Source organism: Bufo gargarizans, chromosome 2 (assembly GCF_014858855.1).
Source record: "Bufo gargarizans isolate SCDJY-AF-19 chromosome 2, ASM1485885v1, whole genome shotgun sequence".
NCBI lineage: Eukaryota > Metazoa > Chordata > Amphibia > Anura > Bufonidae > Bufo > Bufo gargarizans.
Genome location: NC_058081.1, coordinates 462,227,498 through 462,255,035, shown reverse-complemented (window position 1 = coordinate 462,255,035; position 27,538 = coordinate 462,227,498).

The following is a 27,538-nucleotide window of genomic DNA, read 5'->3' as shown; positions in this document are numbered from 1 at the left end:
TTGGCATATATTTAGGCCCAGCACCCAGGCAGAGGAGGGAGGTCCCGTAACAGAGAATCTGTCTTCATGTCAGCAGAGAATTAGTCTGCATGTCATAGCAGAGAATGAGGCTTCACGTCAGCCACCACTGCAACAGTCCATTGGCATATATTTAGGCCCAGCACACACACAGGCAGAGGAGAGAGGTCCCGTAACAGAGAATCTGGCTTCATGTCAGCAGAGAATCAGTCTGCATGTCATAGCAGAGAATGAGGCTTCACGTCAGCCACCACTGCAACAGTCCATTGGCATATATTTAGGCCCAGCACACACACAGGCAGAGGAGAGAGGTCCCGTAACAGAGAATCTGGCTTCATGTCAGCAGAGAATCAGTCTGCATGTCATAGCAGAGAATGAGGCTTCACGTCAGCCACCACTGCAACAGTCCATTGGCATATATTTAGGCCCAGCACCCAGGCAGAGGAGGGAGGTCCCGTAACAGAGAATCTGTCTTCATGTCAGCAGAGAATTAGTCTGCATGTCATAGCAGAGAATGAGGCTTCACGTCAGCCACCACTGCAACAGTCCATTGGCATATATTTAGGCCCAGCACACACACAGGCAGAGGAGAGAGGTCCCGTAACAGAGAATCTGGCTTCATGTCAGCAGAGAATCAGTCTGCATGTCATAGCAGAGAATGAGGCTTCACGTCAGCCACCACTGCAACAGTCCATTGGCATATATTTAGGCCCAGCACACACACAGGCAGAGGAGAGAGGTCCCGTAACAGAGAATCTGGCTTCATGTCAGCAGAGAATCAGTCTGCATGTCATAGCAGAGAATGAGGCTTCACGTCAGCCACCACTGCAACAGTCCATTGGCATATATTTAGGCCCAGCACCCAGGCAGAGGAGGGAGGTCCCGTAACAGAGAATCTGTCTTCATGTCAGCAGAGAATTAGTCTGCATGTCATAGCAGAGAATGAGGCTTCACGTCAGCCACCACTGCAACAGTCCATTGGCATATATTTAGGCCCAGCACCCAGGCAGAGGAGGGAGGTCCCGTAACAGAGAATCTGTCTTCATGTCAGCAGAGAATTAGTCTGCATGTCATAGCAGAGAATGAGGCTTCACGTCAGCCACCACTGGAACAGTCCATTCTCAGATATTTAGGCCCCGGCACCCAGGCAGAGGAGAGAGGTCCCGTAACAGAGAATCTGTCTTCATGTCAGCAGAGAATTAGTCTGCATGTCATAGCAGAGAATGAGGCTTCACGTCAGCCACCACTGCAACAGTCCATTGGCATATATTTAGGCCCAGCACCCAGGCAGAGGAGAGAGGTCCCGTAACAGACAATCTGGCTTCATGTCAGCAGAGAATCAGTCTTCATATCATAGCAGAGAATCAGGCTTCACGTCACCCACCACTGTAAGAGTCAATTTTCATAAATTTAGGCCCAGAACCCAGGCAGAGGAGAAAGGTCCCGTAACAGACAATCTGGCTTCATGTCAGCAGAGAATCAGTCTTCATATCATAGCAGAGAATCAGGCTTCACGTCACCCACCACTGTAAGAGTCAATTTTCATAAATTTAGGCCCAGAACCCAGGCAGAGGAGAAAGGTCCCGTAACAGACAATCTGGCTTCATGTCAGCAGAGAATCAGTCTTCATATCATAGCAGAGAATCAGGCTTCACGTCACCCACCACTGTAAGAGTCAATTTTCATAAATTTAGGCCCAGAACCCAGGCAGAGGAGAAAGGTCCCGTAACAGACAATCTGGCTTCATGTCAGCAGAGAATCAGTCTTCATATCATAGCAGAGAATCAGGCTTCACGTCACCCACCACTGTAAGAGTCAATTTTCATAAATTTAGGCCCAGAACCCAGGCAGAGGAGAAAGGTCCCGTAACAGACAATCTGGCTTCATGTCAGCAGAGAATCAGTCTTCATATCATAGCAGAGAATCAGGCTTCACGTCACCCACCACTGTAAGAGTCAATTTTCATAAATTTAGGCCCAGAACCCAGGCAGAGGAGAAAGGTCCCGTAACAGACAATCTGGCTTCATGTCAGCAGAGAATCAGTCTTCATATCATAGCAGAGAATCAGGCTTCACGTCACCCACCACTGTAAGAGTCAATTTTCATAAATTTAGGCCCAGAACCCAGGCAGAGGAGAAAGGTCCCGTAACAGACAATCTGGCTTCATGTCAGCAGAGAATCAGTCTTCATATCATAGCAGAGAATCAGGCTTCACGTCACCCACCACTGTAAGAGTCAATTTTCATAAATTTAGGCCCAGAACCCAGGCAGAGGAGAAAGGTCCCGTAACAGACAATCTGGCTTCATGTCAGCAGAGAATCAGTCTTCATATCATAGCAGAGAATCAGGCTTCACGTCACCCACCACTGTAAGAGTCAATTTTCATAAATTTAGGCCCAGAACCCAGGCAGAGGAGAAAGGTCCCGTAACAGACAATCTGGCTTCATGTCAGCAGAGAATCAGTCTTCATATCATAGCAGAGAATCAGGCTTCACGTCACCCACCACTGTAAGAGTCAATTTTCATAAATTTAGGCCCAGAACCCAGGTAGAGGAGAAAGGTCCCGTAACAGACAATCTGGCTTCATGACAGCAGAGAATCAGTCTGCATGTCATAGCAGAGAATCAGGCTTCACGTCAGCCACCACTGCAACAGTCCATTGTCATAAATTTAGGCCCAGCACCCAGGCAGAGGAGAGAGGTCCCGTAACAGACAATCTGGCTTCATGTCAGCAGAGAATTAGTCTGCATGTCATAGCAGAGAATCAGGCTTCATGTCAGCCACCACTGCAACAGTCCATTGGCATATATTTAGGCCTAGCACACAGGCAGAGGAGAGGTTCATTCAACTTTGGGTAGCATCGCAATATAATGGTAAAATGAAAATAAAAATAGGATTGAATGAGGAAGTGCCCTGGAGTCCAATAATATATGGTTATGGGGAGGTAGTTAATGTCTAATCTGGACAAGGGACGGACAGGTCCTGTGGGATCCATGCCTGGTTCATTTTTATGAACGTCAGCTTGTCCACATTGGCTGTAGACAGGCGGCTGCGTTTGTCTGTAATGACGCCCCCTGCCGTGCTGAATACACGTTCAGACAAAACGCTGGCTGCCGGGCAGGCCAGCACCTCCAAGGCATAAAAGGCTAGCTCTGGCCACGTGGACAATTTAGAGACCCAGAAGTTGAATGGGGCCGAACCATCAGTCAGTACGTGGAGGGGTGTGCACACGTACTGTTCCACCATGTTAGTAAAATGTTGCCTCCTGCTAACACGTTGCGTATCAGGTGGTGGTGCAGTTAGCTGTGGCGTGTTGACAAAAGTTTTCCACATCTCTGCCATGCTAACCCTGCCCTCAGAGGAGCTGGCCGTGACACAGCTGCCTTGGCGACCTCTTGCTCCTCCTCTGCCTTGGCCTTGGGCTTCCACTTGTTCCCCTGTGACATTTGGGAATGCTCTCAGTAGCGCGTCTACCAACGTGCGCTTGTACTCGCGCATCTTCCTATCACGCTCCAGTGCAGGAAGTAAGGTGGGCACATTGTCTTTGTAGCGTGGATCCAGCAGGGTGGCAACCCAGTAGTCCGCACAGGTTAAAATGTGGGCAACTCTGCTGTCGTTGCGCAGGCACTGCAGCATGTAGTCGCTCATGTGTGCCAGGCTGCCCAGGGGTAAGGACAAGCTGTCCTCTGTGGGAGGCGTATCGTCATCGTCCTGCCTTTCCCCCCAGCCACGCACCAGTGATGGACCCGAGCTGCGTTGGGTGCCACCCCGCTGTGACCATGCTTCATCCTCATCCTCCTCCACCTCCTCCTCATCCTCGTCCTCCTCGTCCTCCAGTAGTGGGCCCTGGCTGGCCACATTTGTACCTGGCCTCTGCTGTTGCAAAAAACCTCCCTCTGAGTCACTTCGAAGAGACTGGCCTGAAAGTGCTAAAAATGACCCCTCTTCCTCATCCTCCTCCTCCTCCTCCTGGGCCACCTCCTGTTCCATCATCGCCCTAAGTGTTTTCTCAAGGAGACATAGAAGTGGTATTGTAACGCTGATAACGGTGTCATCGCCACTGGCCATGTTGGTGGAGTACTCGAAACAGCGCAACAGGGCACACAGGTCTCGCATGGAGGCCCAGTCATTGGTGGTGAAGTGGTGCTGTTCTGTAGTGCGACTGACCCGTGCGTGCTGCAGCTGAAACTCCACTATGGCCTGCTGCTGCTCGCACAGTCTGTCCAGCATGTGCAAGGTGGAGTTCCACCTGGTGGGCACGTCGCATATGAGGCGGTGAGCGGGAAGGCCGAAGTTACGCTGTAGCGCAGACAGGCGAGCAGCAGCAGGATGTGAACGCCGGAAGCGCGAACAGACGGCCCGCACTTTATGCAGCAGCTCTGACATGTCGGGGTAGTTGTGAATGAACTTCTGCACCACCAAATTCAGCACATGCGCCAAGCAAGGGATGTGCGTCAAATTGGCTAGTCCCAGAGCTGCAACGAGATTTCGCCCATTATCACACACCACCAGGCCGGGCTTGAGGCTCACCGGCAGCAACCACTCGTCGGTCTGTTGTTCTATACCCCGCCACAACTCCTGTGCGGTGTGGGGCCTGTCCCCCAAACATATGAGTTTCAGAATGGCCTGCTGACGTTTACCCCGGGCTGTGCTGAAGTTGGTGGTGAAGGTGTGTGGCTGACTGGATGAGCAGGTGGAAGAAGAGGAGGAGGAAGCCGAGAAGGAGGAGGTGGCAACAGGAGGCAAAGAATGTTGCCCTGCGATCCTTGGCGGCGGAAGGACGTGCGCCAAACAGCTCTCCGCCTGGGGCCCAGCTGCCACTACATTTACCCAGTGTGCAGTTAGGGAGATATAGCGTCCCTGGCCGTGCTTACTGGTCCACGTATCTGTGGTTAGGTGGACCTTGCTACAGATGGCGTTGCGCAGTGCACACTTGATTTTATCGGATACTTGGTTGTGCAGGGAAGGCACGGCTCTCTTGGAGAAGTAGTGCCGGCTGGGAACAACATACTGTGGGACAGCAAGCGACATGAGCTGTTTGAAGCTGTCTGTGTCCACCAGCCTAAATGACAGCATTTCATAGGCCAGTAGTTTAGAAATGCTGGCATTCAGGGCCAGGGATCGAGGGTGGCTAGGTGGGAATTTACGCTTTCTATCAAATGTTTGTGAGATGGAGAGCTGAACGCTGGCGTGTGACATGGTTGAGACGCTTGGTGACGGAGGTGGTGGTGGTGGTGTTGGTGGTACATCCCCTGTTTGCTGGGCGGCAGGTGCCAACGTTCCTCCAGAGGCGGAGGAAGAGGCCGAGGCGGCAGCAGCAGAATAGGCCGAGGCGGCAGCAGCAGAAGAGGTAGCAGGGGGAGCCTGAGTGACTTCCTTGGTTTTAAGGTGTTTACTCCACTGCAGTTCATGCTTTGCATGCAGGTGCCTGGTCATGCAGGTTGTGCTCAGGTTCAGAACGTTAATGCCTCGCTTCAGGCTCTGATGGCACAGCGTGCAAACCACTCGGGTCTTGTCGTCAGCACATTGTTTGAAGAAGTGCCATGCCAGGGAACTCCTTGAAGCTGCCTTTGGGGTGCTCGGTCCCAGATGGCGGCGGTCAGTAGCAGGCGGAGTCTCTTGGCGGCGGGTGTTCTGCTTTTGCCCACTGCTCCCTCTTTTGCTACGCTGTTGGCTCGGTCTCACCACTGCCTCTTCCTCCGAACTGTGAAAGTCAGTGGCACGACCTTCATTCCATGTGGGGTCTAGGACCTCATCGTCCCCTGCATCGTCTTCCACCCAGTCTTGATCCCTGACCTCCTGTTCAGTCTGCACACTGCAGAAAGACGCAGCAGTTGGCACCTGTGTTTCGTCATCATCAGAGACATGCTGAGGTGGTATTCCCATGTCCTCATCATCAGGAAACATAAGTGGTTGTGCGTCAGTGCATTCTATGTCTTTCACCGCTGGGGAAGGGCTAGGTGGATGCCCTTGGGAAACCCTGCCAGCGGAGTCTTCAAACAGCATAAGAGACTGCTGCATAACTTGAGGCTGAGACAGTTTCCCTGGTATGCATGGGGGTGATGTGACAGACTGATGGGGTTGGTTTTCAGGCGCCATCTGTGCGCTTTCTGCAGAAGACTGGGTGGGAGATAATGTGAACGTGCTGGATCCACTGTCGGCCACCCAATTGACTAATGCCTGTACCTGCTCAGGCCTTACCATCCTTAGAACGGCATTGGGCCCCACCATATATCGCTGTAAATTCTGGCGGCTACTGGGACCTGAAGTAGTTGGTACACTAGGACGTGTGGATGTGGCAGAACGGCCACGTCCTCTCCCAGCACCAGAGGGTCCACTAACACCACCACGACCATGTCCACGTCCGCGTCCCTTACTAGATGTTTTTCTCATTGTTATGGTTCACCACAACAACAAATATATTATTTGGCCCAATGTATTGTATTCAAATTCAGCGGGATATAAATTTGAGGCCTAGTATTTAGGCGCTGGGTGACCGGTATGGATTTAGTGACAGAATTAGACTTGGAAATGCACAGAAGCGTGTGTGTGTGAAGTTATTCTGAATGACCCAATGTGCACCTTGAATATTATATACCCTTTTAGGGATAGATTTCAAATAGCTCTGATATAGCAGAAACCACTAAATTATGAAATTGCTAAATTGGGAATTGTACTTCAACCCAGAACAAAAAATGTGCTTTGACGGACACTAAATATCTTGCCCAGCAACAACAGTACAACGGTGGGTAACGAGAGATTTAGAGGGAATTAAATTTGAGGCCTAGTATTTAGGCGCTGGGTCACCGGTATGGATTTAGTGACAGAATTAGACTTGGAAATACACAGTAGCGGGTGTGTGTGAAGTTATTCTGAATGACCCTATGTGCACCTTCAATATTATATACCCTTTTAGGGATAGATTTCAAATAGCTCTGATATAGCAGAAACCACTAAATTATGAAATTGCTAAATTGGGAATTGTACTTCAACCCAGAACAAAAAATGTGCTTTGACGGACACTAAATATCTTGCCCAGCAACAACAGTACAGCGGTGGGTAACGAGAGATTTAGAGGGAATTAAATTTGAGGCCTAGTATTTAGGCGCTGGGTCACCGGTATGGATTTAGTGACAGAATTAGACTTGGAAATGCACAGAAGCGTGTGTGTGAAGTTATTCTGAATGACCCAATGTGCACCTTCAATATTATATACCCTTTTTGGGATAGATTTCAAATAGCTCTGATATAGCAGGAACCACTAAATTATGAAATTGCTAAATTGGGAATTGTACTTCAACCCAGAACAAAAAATGTGCTTTGACGGGCACTAAATAACTTTCCCAGCTACAACAGGACAACGGTAACGAGAGATTTAGAGGGATTTAAATTTGAGGCCTAGTATTTAGGCGCTGGGTGACAGGTATGGGTTTAGTGACAGAATTAGACTTGGAAATACACAGTAGCGGGTGTGTGTGAAGTTATTCTGAATGACCCTATGTGCACCTTCAATATTATATACCCTTTTAGGGATAGATTTCAAATAGCTCTGATATAGCAGAAACCACTAAATTATGAAATTGCTAAATTGGGAATTGTACTTCAACCCAGAACAAAAAATGTGCTTTGACGGACACTAAATATCTTGCCCAGCAACAACAGTACACCGGTGGGTAACGAGAGATTTAGAGGGAATTAAATTTGAGGCCTAGTATTTAGGCGCTGGGTCACCGGTATGGATTTAGTGACAGAATTAGACTTGGAAATACACAGTAGCGGGTGTGTGTGAAGTTATTCTGAATGACCCTATGTGCACCTTCAATATTATATACCCTTTTTGGGATAGATTTCAAATAGCTCTGATATAGCAGGAACCACTAAATTATGAAATTGCTAAATTGGGAATTGTACTTCAACCCAGAACAAAAAATGTGCTTTGACGGGCACTAAATAACTTTCCCAGCTACAACAGGACAACGGTAACGAGAGATTTAGAGGGATTTAAATTTGAGGCCTAGTATTTAGGCGCTGGGTGACAGGTATGGGTTTAGTGACAGAATTAGACTTGGAAATACACAGTAGCGGGTGTGTGTGAAGTTATTCTGAATGACCCTATGTGCACCTTCAATATTATATACCCTTTTTGGGATAGATTTCAAATAGCTCTGATATAGCAGAAACCACTAAATTATGAAATTGCTAAATTGGGAATTGTACTTCAACCCAGAACAAAAAATGTGCTTTGACGGACACTAAATATCTTGCCCAGCAACAACAGTACAGCGGTGGGTAACGAGAGATTTAGAGGGAATTAAATTTGAGGCCTAGTATTTAGGCGCTGGGTCACCGGTATGGATTTAGTGACAGAATTAGACTTGGAAATACACAGTAGCGGGTGTGTGTGAAGTTACTCTGAATGACCCTATGTGCACCTTCAATATTATATACCCTTTTTGGGATAGATTTCAAAGAGCTCTGATATAGCAGGAACCACTAAATTATGAAATTGCTAAATTGGGAATTGTATTTCAACCCAGAACAAGAAATGTGCTTGAACGGACACTAAATAACTCGCCCAGCTACAGCACTAGGGACAGATTTAGCTGGATATAAATTTGAGGCCTAGTATTTAGGCGCTGGGTGACAGGTATGGGTTTAGTGACAGAATTAGACTTGGAAATACACAGTAGCGGGTGTGTGTGAAGTTATTCTGAATGACCCTATGTGCACCTTCAATATTATATACCCTTTTAGGGATAGATTTCAAATAGCTCTGATATAGCAGAAACCACTAAATTATGAAATTGCTAAATTGGGAATTGTACTTCAACCCAGAACAAAAAATGTGCTTTGACGGACACTAAATATCTTGCCCAGCAACAACAGTACAGCGGTGGGTAACGAGAGATTTAGAGGGAATTAAATTTGAGGCCTAGTATTTAGGCGCTGGGTCACCGGTATGGATTTAGTGACAGAATTAGACTTGGAAATACACAGTAGCGGGTGTGTGTGAAGTTATTCTGAATGACCCTATGTGCACCTTCAATATTATATACCCTTTTTGGGATAGATTTCAAATAGCTCTGATATAGCAGGAACCACTAAATTATGAAATTGCTAAATTGGGAATTGTACTTCAACCCAGAACAAAAAATGTGCTTTGACGGGCACTAAATAACTTTCCCAGCTACAACAGGACAACGGTAACGAGAGATTTAGAGGGATTTAAATTTGAGGCCTAGTATTTAGGCGCTGGGTGACAGGTATGGGTTTAGTGACAGAATTAGACTTGGAAATACACAGTAGCGGGTGTGTGTGAAGTTATTCTGAATGACCCTATGTGCACCTTCAATATTATATACCCTTTTTGGGATAGATTTCAAATAGCTCTGATATAGCAGAAACCACTAAATTATGAAATTGCTAAATTGGGAATTGTACTTCAACCCAGAACAAAAAATGTGCTTTGACGGACACTAAATATCTTGCCCAGCAACAACAGTACACCGGTGGGTAACGAGAGATTTAGAGGGAATTAAATTTGAGGCCTAGTATTTAGGCGCTGGGTCACCGGTATGGATTTAGTGACAGAATTAGACTTGGAAATACACAGTAGCGGGTGTGTGTGAAGTTATTCTGAATGACCCTATGTGCACCTTCAATATTATATACCCTTTTTGGGATAGATTTCAAATAGCTCTGATATAGCAGGAACCACTAAATTATGAAATTGCTAAATTGGGAATTGTACTTCAACCCAGAACAAAAAATGTGCTTTGACGGGCACTAAATAACTTTCCCAGCTACAACAGGACAACGGTAACGAGAGATTTAGAGGGATTTAAATTTGAGGCCTAGTATTTAGGCGCTGGGTGACAGGTATGGGTTTAGTGACAGAATTAGACTTGGAAATACACAGTAGCGGGTGTGTGTGAAGTTATTCTGAATGACCCTATGTGCACCTTCAATATTATATACCCTTTTTGGGATAGATTTCAAATAGCTCTGATATAGCAGAAACCACTAAATTATGAAATTGCTAAATTGGGAATTGTACTTCAACCCAGAACAAAAAATGTGCTTTGACGGACACTAAATATCTTGCCCAGCAACAACAGTACAGCGGTGGGTAACGAGAGATTTAGAGGGAATTAAATTTGAGGCCTAGTATTTAGGCGCTGGGTCACCGGTATGGATTTAGTGACAGAATTAGACTTGGAAATACACAGTAGCGGGTGTGTGTGAAGTTACTCTGAATGACCCTATGTGCACCTTCAATATTATATACCCTTTTTGGGATAGATTTCAAAGAGCTCTGATATAGCAGGAACCACTAAATTATGAAATTGCTAAATTGGGAATTGTATTTCAACCCAGAACAAGAAATGTGCTTGAACGGACACTAAATAACTCGCCCAGCTACAGCACTAGGGACAGATTTAGCTGGATATAAATTTGAGGCCTAGTATTTAGGCGCTGGGTGACCGGTATGGATTTAGTGACAGAATTAGACTGGGATATGGCCAAAAAATGAACAGACTATTGCTGGTTAAATGCACTTGGTGTCACAGCTTCACCCTGATGTAGGCTTTAGCCAAAAAACAACCACACCATTGAGGGTTAAATGCACTTGGTCGCAGCTTGTGCTGGCGCACCACAAGACACAAAATGGCCGCCGATCACCCCAGAAAAATGAGACTGACAAACGGTCTGTGCAGCCTAAAAACAGTGAGCAATTGAGGATCAGCAGCTCAATGATCCACAGCTGCAGATCGATCAGTTAATCAAGTCCTTTGGAGGAGTTAATCTGCCTAATCTCGCCCTACTGTCGCAGCCGCAACCTCTCCCTACGCTAATCAGAGCAGAGTGACGGGCGGCGCTATGTGACTCCAGCTTAAATAGAGGCTGGGTCACATGGTGCTCTGGCCAATCACAGCCATGCCAATAGTAGGCATGGCTGTGATGGCCTCTTGGGGCAAGTAGTATGACGCTTGTTGATTGGCTGCTTTGCAGCCTTTCAAAAAGCGCCAAGAAAGCGTCACAAAAGCGCGAAGAAAGCGACGAACACCGAACCCGAACCCGGACTTTTACGAAAATGTCCGGGTTCGGGTCCGTGTCACGGACACCCCAAAATTCGGTACGAACCCGAACTATACAGTTCGAGTTCGCTCATCCCTAGTCACAACCAGAAATAATTAGCCAAGAATCACCGTAAGGGTGTCATGGTGGGGAGTGGGAAAAACCCCCACCATACAATATAAAGGGATAAAGGGGAAGCCGCTAGGCCAGGATGCCAGAATCGAGGAGCAGGTCACCTCCTATTGCATCCCTAACTCCACACTATAGGAGCGGACCTGGATGGTAGGACGGCTCATAACAGTATACCTATGGCCCTGAGTCTCCCTGATAATCCCTCACATAGGAGCAAGGGAGAGACTACCTGTTCTTCTTAAACATGGATGAACAGGAGTCTCAAATGGCCTAGCAGGAGGGAAAAGGGAAGCCCATACACAGCTAGAGGATCGTCAGGTAAGAGCAACAAGACAACTCACTTACCTGTCAGCCTCCACAACTGGAACCTGTGCATAAGTACAGGAGCCCAAACACACAGCAGGTCACAGTACAAACAACCAGACAGGAATCCAGCATACCAACTCTGCCAGAGCCCCCCATGCTCACACAGTGCATGGCAGCCCCAAGGAGCGCTGCATACAGGCTTATGGTTCACCCCTCCGTGAAACCAACCCCTTGCAAAGGTACAACACACACAGGGAAAACTTCTTGCACAGATGCAGGGAGAAGCACCAACAGCCCAGACATGAAACAACAAACAAGACGTACAACAAACCTCCAACTCAAACCCACACCATAAACAACACACCAGGAGGGAAAGGAAGACAAGGAGGAAACACACAGAAACTGGGAAGACCTTGATGACCACAAGGGTGGCCCTCACTGGACAGATGGTAAAGCCAGGAGCAGTAAAACACCAGCACACACCAAGCCTGGAGGAACACTGAGCTACAGGCTTCCAGCAGAAACTAAATAGCCCAAAGTGACCCAACCCAATCAGGGAGGTAACCCTTACAGCACCAGACAGGGGAAGGCTACAGCTCAAAGGGGAAGGGCACACAGCAGCCACCACGTTGCGGTCAACAGCATGCATTGCAACCATGTCATGGTGCACACAGCCAAAGCCGAGACACTGCCACCACATGCCATAACAGCAACAGCATGCGTGACAACCAGTGTCACGGCGCACACAGCAAAGGCCGTGACAAAGGGTGACTGGCTGGTAACACCTGTTGTTACAGATGTTATACAAATAAAGAGAGAAGATTAGCCAAATTACACCGTAAGGGTGTCCTGCTGGTAATGCCTATAAACACAGATGTTATAAAACTCAAAATATATATGGGTGGGTCTTACAAGACAGGCTGAACGCTCTCACATGGAAACGTAGAGGCAACTTGATTGTACTCACTGGTCTCAGTGTAGGTCACGAATCGGGGCAGAGCAGCAGGAAAGATTACTATCCCTGATGTGCCCTACTTGGACTATGCTTTCCCTAGTTTCCTCCTAACACAGAGTCATCGCCCCGAAAAGGGCGGCCCCGTCCGGAACCTACCCCTCAGCTAATGGCCCTAGAATACCCTAAAAAAGGGGCGTGCAGAGGATGATTACCGCAAAACTTAGCCGGCTAGGACCAGAGTACCTTTTGTGATGACTTTGAAATCTTGTTGGCATTTGAGAAGCTCTCACAGTAGAAGTGCAGTTCCAATAATGGTCCAATGTGTTTCATCAATTAGAATAAGCCCCACGACTCATCAGGGGACACCGGGCTGGAAGAACTGGTGATGAACGATGCAGGTGACTATCTATCGGCTGCCATACCACTAAGCCCTGCAGGGACACAATTTATGTTGGGTGTCTCTTCGGACTAGAGCCCAGCCATACGCTTGCCTCCGGATTAATATTAAAACAGGTGAGCATAGTCGCCTGTATCGTTCATCACTGGTTCTCCCAGCCCAGTGTCCCCTGATGAGTCGTTGGGCTTATTCTAATTGCTGAAACGCGTTGGACATTATTGTAACTTCACTTCTACTGTAGGAACTTCTCAAATGTCAACGAGATTTCAAAGTCCTAAGAGCCTGAGCTGTCGCCATCAATAAAGAGTTCTTCTTCACACTCAATCTAGAGTCTTGTCTCTTATTGGAGGCAACAAATATACCGCTATCACACTAGTGCTTGCAAGAGATTCTTTACTTGGATCACTACTGGATCGTGAAAAGGACACCCTCCAGTGGTGGAAACCCCTCTACGTTCCAGGGTAACCGCTACAATCCTATCATGTGTGATACTATCTGCTGAACTGTGTATCTAATCCTATTATGTGTAATACTGTCTGCAGAGTCGTATATCTAAGCCTTATGTGTGTAATACTGCCTGCTGAGTTGTGTATCTAATCCTGTCACGTGTGATATGGTTTACAGTGTTGTGTATCTAATACTATTCTGTGTGATACTGTCTGCTGAGCTGTGCATCTAATCCTACCATGTGTGATACTGTCTGCAGAGTCATGTGTCTAGGCCTATTGCGTTTGATACTGTCTGCTCAGCTGTGTATCTCATCCTATCATGTGTGATAATGTCTGCTCAGCTGTGTATCTAATCCTATAATGTGTGATACTGTCTGCCCCCCTGTGTATCTAATCCTATCATATGTAATACTGTCTGCTCAGCTGCGTATCTAATCATATCATGTGTGATACTGTCTGAAAAGCTGCATATCTAATCCTATCATGTGTGATACTGTCTGCATAGTTGTGTGTCTAAGCCTATTGTGTGTGATACTGCCGCCTGAGTTGTGTATTTAATACTATCATGTGTGATACTGTCTGCTTTTCTGTATATCTAACTGCAATCTTAATAGAAAACTGCAGCACTCTCCAGCCTTGATCTTTCCAAACTTTATTTCACCAATACAAATGCGACGTTTCGATCTGTGTGATCTTTCTCAAGCAATTTAACAATGTGAACTAAAAGCCGGATACATATACCCTACTAAGTTGGACATATGACCTAATCAATTATGTTAATACACCGTAAAAAAAAAAACGGAGTACCGCCCCTTCCTCTATTCGTCCTACAGCGGGGTTAACTTAATGTGTCATTCTCAAACATCATATACTGTGGCTCCAGCGCCGAGCCTCCGGTCACTGTATAAAGCCCCTATGGCTGCTGCCATGGTAACCTTACATATAGTGTCCTCTTCTGTACAAAGCTTGCAAACAAGGTATATATAAGGTTACCATGGCAGCAGCCATAGGGGCGTTATACAGTGACGGGAGGCTTGGCGCTGGATCCTATCGCCGCTGAGGCTGGGTGCGCATGCGCGCTTTGTTTCAGTGGTGACGTGGATGGGAGGCGCCCGGTCTCCATGGCACCAGTTGAGTGTCCTGAGGCTGACGTCATGAAGTAGACACGCAGGCGCATTCGATATGGAGGAACGCAGAGGGAAGTGATGCGATCGGCCGCACATGCCGTTGAAGTCTACCTCAGTGACGGTTTCCCCCGGTTCACATTTTGCATTGCAGTAAGTTGATGGAGTTGTATCTATGTATATGTATGCACAGTATATGATGTTTGAGAATGACACATTAAGTTAACCCCGCTGTAGGACGAATAGAGGAAGGGGCGGTACTCACCGTTTTTTTTGAACGGTGTATTAACATAATTGATTAGGTCATATGTCCAACTTAGTAGGGTAAATGTATCCGGCTTTTAGTTCACATTGTTAAATTGCTTGAGAAAGATCACACAGATCGAAACGTCGCATTTGTATTGGTGAAATAAAGTTTGGAAAGATCAAGGCTGGAGAGTGCTGCAGTTTTCTATTACAATTGCATCTGGATTTGGGGAAGCACAAGACTGGCTTCTGACACAGCGAGCACCACCACAGTAAGGAACAACCATCATTTTTGTAGTGCTGCTACATTTTTCTTTTCCTTTTTGTCTGTATATCTAACCCTATTATGTGTGATATTGTTCGCGGAGTTGTGTATCTAATCCTATTCTCTGTGATACTGCCTGCTGAGCTGTGTATCTAATCCTACCATGTGTGATACTGCCTGCTGAGCTGTGTATCTAATCCTATCCTGTGTGATACTGTCTGCTAAGCTGTGTATCTATATCGTGTGATACTGCCTGCTGAGCTGTGTATCTATATCATGTGTGATACTGCCTGCTGAGGTGTGTATCTAGTCCTGTCATGTGTGATACTGCCTGCTGATCTGTGTATCTAATCCTACCATGTGTGATACTGCCTGCTGAGCTGTGTATCTATATCATGTGTGATACTGCCTGCTGAGGTGTGTATCTAGTCCTGTCATGTGTGATACTGCCTGCTGATCTGTGTATCTAATCCTACCATGTGTGATACTGCCTGCTGAGCTGTATATCTATATCATGTGTGATACTGCCTGCTGAGGTGTGTATCTAGTCCTGTCATGTGTGATACTGAGGGAGGTGCTAATGGATTTTAGTCCCTGTATTTCCCTGTCTTGTGGATGAGGCCTGATTACAAAGTGAATAAGTTATAGAAGCCGATTCATGTTGCTATTGGAAAACATAACACAAAACATACTTATTGTCTTGGGTCCCTGAGGCGGTGCTTATTTAAAAAAAATAAATAAAATGAACACTTTCCACAGAGCACTACATGCCACTGGTTTTGTCCCCATTACATTTTTTTTTGGGGGGGGGGGGGGGGGGGGGGCGGTTCGGACCTTCACCCGGTGGCAGACCCAGATATGTGGACCTTTAGAAAAAATGCTCAAACTTTAATTATGAGTTTAATGCAGAAAATAACAATTGCACCATTTTCATTTACAGCATTTCCCAATTCCAATTAATTACAATGATGCAGCTGTATCCAGGACCACATCATGGATTTACAGTAGGTCTGCCCTTTACTCTTCAATGGGTAACATGACAAGCTTTAGTGATACAGAATGTTACATGCCAGTGACATGGCCTTTCTTTTCTATCACTGTTAGCATTTAGCATTATAGCTTCTCATCTAAGTGTCCAGGCCTCATATTTACTGCTTATGCCAAGGTTCCAGTCTCCAGGCCCTGTCTCTTTATCGGCTGTCTGTTTGCTCTGACTATTCACCATTGTAACCTGGGAATGTAAAATGAGCCACTGTATCACACATAATAGGATTAGATACACAGCTCAGCAGGCAGTATCACACATGATCAGGGCCGTCTTTAATATTGATTGAACCCTGGGCAAAAATTTACTTGGGCCCCCTGGATCCCGCCTTCCCACACCTTAGCAGGAAATCACGCCCTCCACCACAACACACACACACACATACAAAAAAAAAATCCACACATCTGGTAGAGTCCAGTGAATGACTGTAAATACTTCCAGTTCTGAAGACTCCAGCGGCTCAGGATCAGTGCTCTGGGCAGCTGGGCTCAGGCTGGAAGTGGGCACCGCTCTGCAGGAAGGAGACCAAGGCTCGGCTCACCCTAGTGTTACAGTGCACCCTAGCACCCCACAGTATGCAGTATGGCACCCTATAGTATACAGCACCACACAGTATGCAGTTTAGCACCCCAGACTATACGGTACCGCACAGTATATAGTAGAGCAGTATAGCAGCCCACAGTATACAGCACCTCACGGTATACAACACCTCACTGTATACAGCACCCCAAACTATACACGATACAGCCCCCCACACTATACAGTACAGCAGTATAGCACTCCACACTATACCGCACCCACAGTATACAGCCCCCCCACACTATACAGTACAGCAGTATAGCACCCCCCCCACACAGTATACAGCCCACCACACAGTATACAGGCCACCCCCCCCCCCCCCACACACAGTATACAGCCCACCACACAATATATAGCCCACCACACAATATATAGCCCACCACACAATATATAGCCCACCACACAGTATACAGCACCCCACTATAGAGTAGTTTACAGTATATTAACATAACAGCCCCTGTCACCTTTTTCTGATGTAATCTTTACACAAAAAAGCTCCACAGTTAACTTCTGCAACACTCCACAGGACCTGTGATGACCTCATAGTCATGTGACCAGTAATTGCTAGGTTACTGGTCACATGGTAATGATGTCATTAAGGTCCTAGAGCAAAACTCATTAAGGTCCTAGAATTAAGATCATTAGCACAGCCACGATCATGATGCCTGTGTAGCCGACAGCCTGACACCCGGGGCAGTAGCTAGCAGGGCTCAAGAGGCAGCTGCCCCTTTTGCCCCTTGGTAAAGATGGCCCTGCACATGATAGGAATAGATACACAGCTCAGCAGAAAGTATCACACACGACAGGATTAGATACACAGTTCAGCAGACAGTATCACACATAATGGGATTAGATACACATCTTAGCAGACATTATCACACAGAATAGGATTCGATACACAGCTAATCAGGCAGTATCACATATAATAGGATTAGATACACAGCTCAGCAGAAATAATCACACATGACAGGATTAGATACACATCTTAGCAAAACCAATCACACATGATAGGATTAGATACGCAGTTAGTAGACAATATCACACATTATAGGATTAGATACACAGCTTTGCACACAGTATCACATATGAAAGGATTAGATACACAGCTCAGCAGAAAGTATCACACATAACAGGTTTAGATACACAGCTCAGCAAAAAGTATTACACATGATAGGATTAGGCACAGCTCAGCAGGCAGTATCAGACAATAGGCTTAGATAAACAACTCTGCAGACAGTATCGCACATGATAGGATTAGATACATAGCTCAGCAGAAAGCATCACACATGCTAGGATTAGATACACAGCTCAGCAAGAAGTATCAAACATGATATGATTAAATACACAACTCAGCAGGCAGTATTACACACAATAGGCTTAGATACACAACTCTGCAGACAGTATCACACAGAATAGGAGTAGATACACAGCTCAGCAGGCAGTATCGCACATGATAGGATAAGAAACACAGCTTAGCAGATAGTATCACACATGCTAGAATTAGATATGCAGCTTTGCAGACAGTATCACACATGATAGGTTTAGATACACAACTCTGCAGACAGTATCACACAAGGTTGAATTAAAGAGGTACATGACAAAGTATCACATATGATAGGATTAGATACACAGCTCATCAGGCAGTATCACACATAATATGATTAGATACACAGCTAAGCAGGCAGTATCACACATGATTAGGGTTGAGCGAACCCGAACTGTAAAGTTCGGGTTTGTACCAAACTTTAGGATTTTTGGACCCCGGACCCGAACATTTCAGTAAAAGTTTGGGTCCGGTGTTGGGTCCTTTCTTGGCGCTTTTTGAAAGGCTGCAGAGCAGCCAATCAACAAGCGGTTAGCTGTCTGACCTTAGAAGCCATCGCAGCCATGCCTACTAATGGCATGGCTGTGATTGGCCAGTGTAGCATGTAACCCAGCCTCTATATAAGCTGGAGTCACGTAGTGCTGCACGTCACTCTGCCGTGGTTAGTGTAGGGAGAGGATGCTGCTGGTGATTTCAGGGAGAGCATAGGAGAGAGTCTTTGCTCAAAATCAGAATCTAACTCAGCGATCTACATACATTGTGTTTTGAAGGAGCAGGGCACAATTTTTGTATCCTGCCCTGAGCCCAGTGACCGAAAAAAACAAAAAACTTTAATAAGTCAGTTAGGTTGGCAGCGGCCATTTTATGCAAGCTCAGTGCACCAGCACTGCATGTGAGCTTTTGGGACATTGAAAATCCAAATTTTTTGGGCAATTTGCAACATCTGGATTAGTCAGTGTGCAATTTAAGCTAAAAATACAGCCATCATTTTCTGGGGTTTTTAAAAACACACTTTTTTGCCAAAAAACACTATTTTCAGGCCTTGCAGCATCAGCACGTGTGAAATTACAGGCTTATATACTACTGTCAAATTCAGTTATTAAACAGACACCCGTTTGGGCAAAAAAAAAATAAGTTGGCAGCCTTTGATGCAGCTGTCATTGTAAGGTACACCCTTTATTCATTTGGGTTAGATTCAGATATTTGAAATACCGCCATTTGGTGCATAAATGTTTAATTCAGGCCTACTGTGGGTCAGACCGTGTGAGATACACCCTGTATATACAGGCATTATATTCTTTCATTAATAAAACACCCTTTTTGGGGCAGAATACACAATATTTTAGACCTTGCAGCATAAGCATGTTTGAAATTCCTGGGTTATATACTGCTGCCATATTGAGTTTTTAAACAAACACCCGTTTAGGCAAAATAAGTTTATTTGGCAGCCTTTGCTGCATATGTCATTGTGAGATACACCCTTAATACATTTGGGTTAGATTCAGATATTTGAAATACCGCCATTTGGTGCACAAATCTTTAATTTAGGCCTACTGTCAGGCCGTGTGAGATACACTCTGTATATACAGGGGTTTGATTCAGGTATTTGAAATACAGCCATTTTGAGCAAAGAAATCTTAAATTTCGGGCCTATTGTGGGTCAGGCCGTGTGAGATACACGCTTTACATACAGGGGTTTGATTCAGATATTTGAAATGCAGCCATTTTGGGCAAACAAATCTTTAATTGAGGCCTTCCGTGGTTCAGGCCGTGTGAGATACACCCTTTACATACAGGGGTTTGATTCAGGTATTTGAAATACAGTCATGGGAGCGCTGGATGTCTGATGCTAGGCTCCGCCCCTCCTCTATCCATGCACGCTGGCCGCCCGATACCAGCCGGATCACCTGCTTGCTGCGCCGGTTCGCTGTGTGATGGCGTCCGTGAACGTTTGGGTTCGTCCCGGACGCTGATCCCTGCCTGTCCTTACTGGAGAGCTGTGATCCTCGCCTGCTTTACCCGGGGGGGTGTCCTGGTCCCTGCCTGCCGCTGCTGGAGGATTGCCTGCTGGGTGGTGAGCTACTGTGGTGGCCGGAGTGAAAAGAGTGAAGGAGATTGACAGTGAAGGTGCAGCTGGCCTCTCCTCCTCTTGTGACCCTGTATGCTGTCTATTTGCTTGTCCACTACTGCTGCTGACTATTGGCGTGATGCCCGCACCCACTGCTGATTGGCAGTCGATGTTGGTACCTGCTCTGAGATGCCCGGTGGGAATTAGACGCCATCACTGAGGCTGGTTTGCGTTTTCCCACTCCAGTGAGAAGTGGAAGGGATACAACAGCTGGCGAGTCTTGCCTAATAAGGTTGGGGTGGCTGTGGCTGGGGCCACAGTGGAAATTCTTATTGTACTGAATATAGAGGGTTACAGAGGGAATACACTGCTTTGGGGGTCTGCTTCTGATGCCTCTTTTTTTCTGGAATGAACAAAATGAAAAATAAGAGTGGAACGAAAACAAAAGGGGGATTGAAGATATGTTTGGTGGCTGATACAGTTTACTGTAGTCGTCATACACTTTCCCCCATATGTGTTCCTGTATGTGTCCGGACCCTAGACTCTAGACCCTAACCCTCTAAAGAAGTTGCTTCCCTTTACAGGTCTAATGCCTAATTTAACATTGTTAAACTCTTCTGAATTAACCAGGGACGAACTACGGACTAACTTACTATTATGTGTCTTAACCCTTGTATTTGAATTGAAAGGGGATTATATGTTGTGCCACTACTGTGATTTTCTTTCTTTTGGGGTCCCTTTTCATTTTTAAGGGGTTTTCATGGATGTTCGGAAACGATCTTAACTGGTTTTTCTCTAACTCTTTTTTTATTTATTTTTTATGTTTTTCCTCCTTTCTTTGTTCCTCTCCACCCTCCCACATATTAACAATTTGTGTTCTTAACAACGGTATGGTTGCTGTAACTAATTGTTTGTTATAATACGCAAATAAGATCCTGTGTTTAAGGGCCTATATATTGTTGGATCTAGGGTTTTGCCGTAAGTGTAAACGCGGAGGGGGGAAGGCGAGGGAAGGGAGGATAAAATCCAAAATGCCATAAAAAAAGGGAGGAACAGCGTGGCCCTACGGGGAGTACCGCCAGGCGATCAGCAACAGGGTTAGAGAGTGGGCCTAAACAACAGGATTTAAATAAGTTTTTGGTCCCGAACTCGCCCGGGTCTAGATCCCCACAAAAAGAAAAAACTATGGACGTCGGACCTTGGACGACCGAGGGGGGAGAGAGGGGAATCCCGGTGACATATACAGAGACAGATGCAAGAATGATGCAGGACATATTTTGCACTGTCTCGAGGATGGAAAATGTAATGGGTAACCTGGTAACACAGCTCGGGGCAGTGCAAACGGATGTTACGGTAATATGAGATGGAAAAAGTAAGGCAGCGTTTGCATGAGATGGAGAAAAGGATTCCCACCCTAGAACATTCTGTGCAGAATTTAGAGAAGGAGGTGGTACTTTTAAAATGGATAAATGGCAAGATGGAACAAAAATTGGTTAATCAAGAAGATCCAATATAAGATGTGTGGGGATCCCAGAGCGAGCAGAGGGGGATAACTGTACTGAATTTATGGAGAAATGGATAAGGGAGAATTGTAAAGAGGGTACTCTCTCCCCCCTGTTTGCTATTGAAAGAGCACACAGGGTCCCCACAAAAAATAGGGTCCCAGGGGATTATCCTAGACCGATATTGGTGAAATGTTTACTAACTAAGGATTGCAATGGAATACTATCTGATGCCAGAAATTCTGAAAAATATCAGATACAGGGTGTAAAGATAAAATTTTTCCCAGATTATTCATCTAGTACTAATGCACAAAGAAAATAATTTATAACTGTAAAAAAAGATTAAGGGAGGCAGGTCTAAAGTACAGCTTGCTTTTTCCGGCAAAATTAAGGGTGGAATATAAAGGAAGGAGTGTATTTTTCCAGACTCCGGAAAAGTTGGAGAGTGGGCAGACGGGGAGGGCCTCTGAGGCTGGGGGTGGAAAGGAGTCCTTATGCTAAGTTATGGAGTCGTCCCGACTGCTAGTCAGCAGAAGGGGGGACTATTTAGATTGGAGAGGTATCTATGGGATGTGGGACGTGTGTGTGTGGGTGTTTTGTTTTGTTTTTTCCCCTTTTTTTTTAATGGAAAATAATGGTTCCGCTAGTAGATTAATTGTTTGGGATACTGTTAAGGCATTTTTGAGAGGAGTGTTGTTTAAAAAGGTAAACCATTGGAAAAAAAGTACTAGAGAGTGCGGTAATGCATTGGAAAAAAAACTACAAGAAGCAAGAATGGTATGTATAAGGTATCCCACCGATTTTAATAAGAGTTTGGGAGAAAGAACAGGAAAAGTTAAAAATATACCAATTAGACAAAAGTAGGAAAAAATTACTTTTTCAAGGGATCCGGTTAACTTCGGAGGGTGAAAAGGTCGGTAAAATCTTAGCAAGTATAGTGAGAAATCAAAGAGGGAAATCGTGGATTGGTGCGACTAGAGATAAAACGGGTGAAGTAATTAGTACACCAGAAGGCATTAAAAATGTGTTCTTGGAATATTTCCTAGAGCTTTACAAGTCTAGGGTACAATATTCAAAACAAGAATTAGATCTATACTTAGATCAGATTGCTTTCAGAGAGATATCCAAGGCCCAAAAAGATAAATAAATATCGGTGGTGGAAATGAATGCGGTTTTGGGGAAGGTAAAATCTGAAAAAGCACCAGGGGGAGATGGACTCCCCTTTGAAATATATAAAACCTTTTCTCTGGTGTTAGTGCCAGAGTTAAAAACAACACTGGATGAGGCTAAAAAATTAGGCGATCTACCGGACTCCATGAAAGAGGCACTTATTACATTAATTCCAAAAAAGGGGAAAGAACAACTAGATCCCGGGTCATACAGGCCAATATCTCTCCTGAATACGGATGTCAAAATTCTGGCAAAGGTCTTGGCTGATAGGCTGTCAAAGGTTATTAACCCCTTAAGGACACATGACGTACCGGTACGGCATGTTTCCCGAGTCCTTAAGGACACATGACGTACCGGTACGTCATGGCTTTAAATAGCGATGCCGGCGCCGCGGGGGTTAATCGGAACGGGATGCCGGCTGAAATCATTCAGCCGGCATCCTGTAACAATGCAGGGGGGGGTCATTTGACCCCCCCGCATCGACGATCGCAGAAAACCGCAGGTCAATTCAGACCTGCGGTTTTCTGCGTTTCCGGTCCATTCGGGTGTCCTGTGACCCGATGAACCGGAAAAAGACTGCGATCGGTGGCGTAATTTTACACCACCAATCGCAGTCCGAGGATTTGCAGAGGCGGAGCTGGCCCTGGTGCTGAACGCCGCTGTCCAGGGTGCTGATTGGTGCAGGGGAGAGAGGCGCGAGATTCAAACTTCCTGCGCTCCTCTCTCCCCTCCTCTTCCTGTCCAGCACCCTGACCGTGCAGCATCGTCCAGCACCAGCTCCTGTGTCCCCCTAATCGCCATCCATCACCCTCCTGCACCCATCGCCACCCAGGTAGGTTAGGGTCAGTGAGGGAGAGGCACCTTTAGGCAGGGATAGAAGGGAAAAGTTAGAAAAAAAAAAGAAAAAAAAAAAGCACATTTATTCCAAACTTTTTTTTTTCAGCTACCAGACCCCAGACCCCCCTGCCACTTGCCCCCCCCCCCCGCATCCCCCCCACCACCAGCCCCCCCCCAACCAGACCCCCCCCCCACCAGACCCTTCCCCCACCACCACTTTTTTTTTTTTTTCTGCGTGCGCTGACTGGCCGGCACTTTTTAGCGTCCGTCCACTGTTAGCGCATCGCCCGCCCCACCGCCCCACCACCCCACCGACCGCTGATCAGCGTTGAACCGCTGATCAGCAAGTTTGAACTTTTTTTTTTTTTTTCTAACACTTGCCCATTTTTTTTGCCTGGACTTTTAGTACGTGAACACCCGTGCCCCCACACACACGCACATAGAATAAAGGTTTACACGCACGCACATACACACGCACACACACACACCCATGGCCCGCCGGGTGTTCTCGGCCGAGGAGGCATATGCCCAGATTGCCTCCGACTCTGAGAGCCCCAGTGAGGATGAGGATGACCCCACGTTCCTTTTGTCATCCGCATCCTCCTCATCATCATCGGATGACGATGAGCCACCAAGGCAGCGGAGACGCCGCCAGGCGGAGCCAGGGGCCACACATGCTAGGGATCCTGTGGCCCACCCTAGTACGAGCCGCCCTGGGGTTCGTACTGGTTTCCCGGCCCACCAAATAAGTTCACCGGAGCCCCCTGCCGATGAACTTAGCTGGTGTCCCCCAGTGGACTTTGAGCCTGAGATTCCGGATTTCGCTGGCAATCCTGGAATCCAGATTCCCACAGTGGGGTTTACTGAAATAGACTTTTTTAGTTTTTTTTTCAGTAACCCACTGGTGAATCTGATGGTGGAGCAGACGAATCTGTACGCCCAACAGTTCGTCGCTCAAAACCCGGGCTCATTTTTGGCTAGACCCGGTGGCTGGACGCCGGTCAGTGCAGCCGAGATGAGGACATTTTGGGGCCTCGTGCTGCATATGGGTCTAGTGCAAAAACCCAGTGTCAGGCTGTACTGGAGTGGGGACGTCCTATACCAGACCCCACTGTACAGTACGGCCATGACACGCTCCCGGTTTGAGGCCATCCGGAAATGTCTGCATTATTCCTATAATGCAGCATGTCCCCCCCGAAGTGATCCTGCCTATGACCGGCTGTACAAGATACGGCCGGTCATCGATCACTTTGGGGCCACATTTCAGCAGGCCTACGTACCTGGAAGGGAGGTCGCGGTTGATGAGTCTCTCGTTGCGTTCAAGGGGAGACTCAGTTTCCGCCAATACATTCCCACAAAGCGGGCGAGGTATGGCGTGAAGCTATACAAAATTTGTGAGAGTACCTCAGGGTACACTTACAAATTTCGTGTGTACGAGGGGCGAGATTCCCGGATTCAACCACCAGAATGTCCCCCCACTCTGGGTGTTACCGGGAAACTCGTGTGGGACCTTATGTACCCACTGCTGGATAAGGGTTACCACTTGTACGTGGACAACTTTTATACCAGCATTCCCTTGTTCAGGTCCCTTGCCGCCAGATCCACGTTCGCTTGTGGGACCGTGCGGAAAAATCAACGCGGCCTCCCTGCCCACCCCCTCCAGGTACCTATCCCCAGGGGTGAGACCCGTGCACTTACCAGTGGAAACCTGTTGCTGGTCAGGTATAAGGACAAGAGGGATGTCCTTATGCTGTCCACAATCCACGGTAACAGCACCACCCCAGTCTCTGTGCGAGGTACCACGGCAACGGTCCTCAAGCCCGATTGTATCGTCGACTACAATCGGTATATGGGAGGAGTTGATCTCTCTGATCAAGTCCTCAAGCCATATAATGCCATGCGCAAAACCCGGGCATGGTACAAAAAAGTTGCGGTCTACATGGTGCAGGTTGCCATGTACAACTCTTTTGTACTATCCCGAAGCGCTGGCAGCACAGGGACATTCCTCCAATTCTATGAGGCAGTCCTCAAAGACCTGATCTTTTCGGACCGGGAAAGAGCAGGCCGGAGTACCTCGGGAACTGGAGGCGCCCGGATCGTCCCTGGCCAACACTTTCCAGGTGTGGTCCCCCATACTGGAAAGAAGGGACGAACCCAAAAAAGATGCAGAGTGTGTCACAAGAGGGGGATACGGAAGGACACCACTACTCAGTGTGACACTTGCCCCGATCATCCGGACCTCTGCGTTATCGATTGCTTCAGGGAGTATCACACTTCCATGGAGTACTAAATTTTTATAATCTCCAACAGTCCCCTAGAGAACATAAAACACTATGTCTCTCAGACTTTGGAGACACAGAAACAATTTTTTTTCCAAAAAAAAATATTAGTTTTAGTGCAGGCATCCTCAAACTGCGGCCCTCCAGATGTTGTAAAACTATAACTCCCAGCATGCCCAGACAACCTACAGCCATCAGCAGGGCATGGTGGGAATTGTAGTTTTACAACATCTGGAGGGCCGCAGTTTTAGGATGCCTGCTTAGTGTCTCCAAAGTCTGAGAGCCATACATATTGGGCATCGTCGCGTGCGTAAAAGTCGTCGCTATAAAAATAACATTTGACCAAACCCCTCGGATGAACGGTGTTAAAAATATAAAATAAAAACGGTGCCAAAACACCCATTTTTGGGCAAAATTTCCATTTGAATCCTTTTTTTCCAGTAATAAAGCAAGGGTTAACAGCCAAAAAAAACTCAATATTTATGGCCCTGATTCTGTAGTTTGCAGAAACACCCCATATGTGGTCGTAAATGGCTATATAGCCGCACGGCAGGGCATAGAACGAAGGGAACTCCATATGGTTTCTGGAAGGCAGATTTTGATGGACAGTTTTTTTTTTTTGACACCATGTCCCATTAGAAGCCCCCCCTGATGTAGCCTAGACTAGAAATTCCAAAAAAGTGACCCCATCTAAGAAACTACACCCCTCAAGGTATTCAAAAGTTACTTTATAAACTTTGTTAACCCTTTATGTGTTCCACAAAACTAAATAGCAAATGTAGAAAAATTTTAGAATTTTATTTTTTTGTTACCTTGCCTCAAAAAAGTGTAATATAGAGCAACCAAAAATCATATTTACCCCTAAAATAGTACCAAAACAACAACCACCTTATCCCATAGTTTCCTAGATGGGGTCACTTTTATGGAGTTTCTACTCTAGGGGTGCATCAGGGGGCTTGAAAGGGTACATGGTGTAAATAAACCAGTCCAGCAAAATCTGCCTTCCAAAAACCGTATGGCGTTCCCCTTCTTCTATGTCCTGCCGTTTAGCCAAATAATAGTTTTACGACCACATTTGGGGTGTTTCTGCAAACTACAGAATCAGGGCAACCCATTTTGAGTTTTGTTTGGCTGTTAACCCATTTTTTTCAGTAATAAAGTAAGGGTTAAAATGGAAAATTTTCCAAAAAATAGAAATTTCTAAATTGTTTCTCCATCTGCCATTAACTCTTGTGGAACACCTAAAGGGTTAACAAAGTTTGTAAACCCAGTTTTGAATACCTTGAGGGGTGTACTTTCTTAGATGGAGTCACTTTTTTGAAATTTCTATTCTAGGGGTGCAACAGGGGGCTTCAAATGGGACATGGTATAAACAAAACCAGTCCTGCAAAATCTGCCTTCCAAAACCCATATGGCGTTCCCCTCTTTCTACGTGCTCCCGTTTGGCCAAACAGTAGTTTACGACCACATATGGGGTGTTTTTGCAAACTACAGAATCAGGGCAACCCATATTGAGTTTTGTTTGGCTGTTAACCCTTACTTTATTGCTGGAAAAAATGGGTTAAAATGGAAAATTTTCCAAAAAATAGAAATTTCTAAATTGTTTCTCCATCTGCCATTAACTCTTGTGGAACACCTAAAGGGTTAACAAAGTTTGTAAACCCAGTTTTGAATACCTTGAGGGGTGTACTTTCTTAGATGGAGTCACTTTTTTGAAATTTTTATTCTAGGGGTACAACAGGGGGCTTCAAATGGGACATGGT